General features: G+C 51.5%; 7 non-coding genes across 7 annotated transcripts; all 7 read right to left on the bottom strand.

Moving 5' to 3' along the window:
• Nucleotides 1-283: 283 nt before the first annotated feature.
• trnak-uuu (transfer RNA lysine (anticodon UUU)) lies at nt 284-356 on the bottom strand. Its single transcript has one exon. It is a non-coding gene; the product is annotated as a tRNA-Lys (tRNA).
• A 181-nt stretch (nt 357-537) lies between these two features.
• On the bottom strand, nt 538-618 carry trnas-uga (transfer RNA serine (anticodon UGA)). The gene has a single exon. It is a non-coding gene; the product is annotated as a tRNA-Ser (tRNA).
• A 131-nt stretch (nt 619-749) lies between these two features.
• trnah-gug (transfer RNA histidin (anticodon GUG)) lies at nt 750-821 on the bottom strand. Its single transcript has one exon. It is a non-coding gene; the product is annotated as a tRNA-His (tRNA).
• A 159-nt stretch (nt 822-980) lies between these two features.
• On the bottom strand, nt 981-1,061 carry trnas-aga (transfer RNA serine (anticodon AGA)). Its single transcript has one exon. It is a non-coding gene; the product is annotated as a tRNA-Ser (tRNA).
• A 388-nt stretch (nt 1,062-1,449) lies between these two features.
• Nucleotides 1,450-1,522, bottom strand: trnak-uuu (transfer RNA lysine (anticodon UUU)). Its single transcript has one exon. It is a non-coding gene; the product is annotated as a tRNA-Lys (tRNA).
• Nucleotides 1,523-1,708: 186 nt separating this feature from the next.
• Nucleotides 1,709-1,790, bottom strand: trnas-uga (transfer RNA serine (anticodon UGA)). Its single transcript has one exon. It is a non-coding gene; the product is annotated as a tRNA-Ser (tRNA).
• A 131-nt stretch (nt 1,791-1,921) lies between these two features.
• On the bottom strand, nt 1,922-1,993 carry trnah-gug (transfer RNA histidin (anticodon GUG)). Its single transcript has one exon. It is a non-coding gene; the product is annotated as a tRNA-His (tRNA).
• Nucleotides 1,994-2,204: the final 211 nt, after the last annotated feature.

Genomic DNA, 2,204 nt, shown 5'->3' with positions numbered 1-2,204 from the left:
AAACAGCGGTCCCACTGAGGAGAAATCAGGCTGCCATGTCTCATCTTCTGGAAAGGGGGTTTTCAGTGCTGGCCTGGGGAACCACGGCACTGCACATTTCGTAGGTCTGTCTTATTCTGCTCACTCAGTTCACTTCATGAGCGCTCTATCCTAACGAGCTGACCGTCAGAATCAGGTGTGCCAAACAAGGGAGATGCAAAAGGTCCCCAGGAGCAGGCCGAAACACCACAGACAGCAGCATAGATGGACTGACACGACAGCAAGCAACAAGAAGACTGCACTTCGCCCGAAAAGGGACTTGAACCCTGGAACCTCAGATTAAAAGTCTGATGCTCTACCGTCTGAGCTATCCGGGCTCTTGCACAATGAATGCCTCTTATGTTTTATACAATTTTCCTACAGACCGCCCAGAAGAAACTCATTTGCCACACACGCTATGGGATGAAAACCGCAAGCAATTATGGCAGAGAGAAAAAAAGGACAAAGGCCTTAAAAGACACAACTGTCTCCACAGAGTGCGGTACAGCAAACTCCAACCGTAGCCGGCAGGGTTCGAACCTGTGTGGGAGATCCCAATGGATTTCAAGTCCATCGCCTTAACCTCTCGGCCACGACTACGTCTGGCTGCGCCCTTCCTGCTCTCTTGTCTGGTGGCGATCAGCAAAGGCCAAGCTTCAAACACAAAATCCAGCTGAAGGATGAGGTAGAAAAAAGGGTTCAGTCATCCCCATTGCTCAACGGCAAAGGGATGCCGTGACCCGGATTCGAACCGGGGTTGCTGCGGCCACAACGCAGAGTACTAACCACTATACTACCACGGCGTGCCGCTGGCTCACCCATTGCGACTACTGCAGACCGAATACAAAAAGCACCAGTGGTGTGTTTCTCCATTTCAGAGGGACTGGACATTTTGCATATCTCTGCGAGGGATATGAAAGAAAAAAGCACAGCCACTTATCCTCCCTGCTGTCAGCGGAGTGCGTAGTCGGCAGGATTTGAACCTGCGCGGGGAGCCCCTATGGATTTCTAGTCCATCGCCTTAACCACTCGGCCATGACTACAGACACAGGTCACTCTCTGCCCTGTTTGTGTGCAACACTGCTGCCTGACCCACTTGCAATCAATAGCCCTAGCTAGCTCAGTCACCAAGCCCCGCAAGCAGATAAAACAGCGGTCCCACTGAGGAGAAATCAGGCTGCCATATCTCATCGTCTGGAATGGGGTTTTTTAATGCTGGCCCTGGGGACCCACGGCACTGCACATTTCGTAGGTCTGCCTTATTCTACTCACTCAGTTCACTTCATGAGCGCTCTTTCCTAACGAGCTGACCGTCAGAATCAGGTGTGCCAAACAAGGGAGATGCACAAGGTCCCCAGGAGCAGGCCAAAACACCACAGACAGCAGCATAGATGGACCGACACGACATCAAGCAACAAGAAGACTGCACTTCGCCCAAACAGGGACTTGAACCCTGGACCCTCAGATTAAAAGTCTGATGCTCTACCGTCTGAGCTATCCGGGCTCTTGCACAGTGCACGTTGCACAGTGCACGTTTTATATAATTTTCCTACAGACCGCCCAGAAGAAACTCATTTGCCACACACGCTATGGGATGAAAACCACAAGGAATTATGGCAGAGAGAAAAAAAGGACAAAGGCCTTAGAAGACACAATTGTCTCCACAGAGTGCGGTACAGCAAACTCCAACCGTAGCCGGCAGGGTTCGAACCTGCGTGGAGAGACCCCAATGGATTTCAAGTCCATCGCCTTAACCTCTCGGCCACGACTACTTCAGGCTGCACCCTTCCTGCTCTCTTGTCTGGTGGCGATCAGCAAAGGCCAAGCTTCAAACACAAAATCCATCTGAAGGATGAGGTGGAAAAAAGGGCTCAGCCATCCCCATTGCTCAACGGCAAAGGGATGCCGTGACCCGGATTCGAACCGGGGTTGCTGCTGCCACAGCGCAGAGTACTAACCACTATACGATCACGGCGTGCCGCTGGCTCACCCGTGGCGACTACTGCAGACTGAATACAAAAAGCACCAGTGGTGTGTTTCTCCATTTCAGAGGGACTGGACATTTTGCATATCTCTGCAAGGGATATGAAAGAAAAAAAGCACAGCCACTTATCCTCACTGCTGTCAGCGGAGTGCGTAGCCGGCAGGATTTGAACCTGCAATAGATTTCTAGTCCATCGCCTTAA

This window comes from Sinocyclocheilus grahami, unplaced genomic scaffold (assembly GCF_001515645.1).
Source record: "Sinocyclocheilus grahami isolate Dianchi unplaced genomic scaffold, SAMN03320097.WGS_v1.1 scaffold819.1, whole genome shotgun sequence".
Classification (NCBI taxonomy): domain Eukaryota; kingdom Metazoa; phylum Chordata; class Actinopteri; order Cypriniformes; family Cyprinidae; genus Sinocyclocheilus; species Sinocyclocheilus grahami.
The sequence above is the reverse complement of the archived record's forward strand: the minus strand, read 5'-3'. Positions and strand labels throughout refer to the sequence as shown.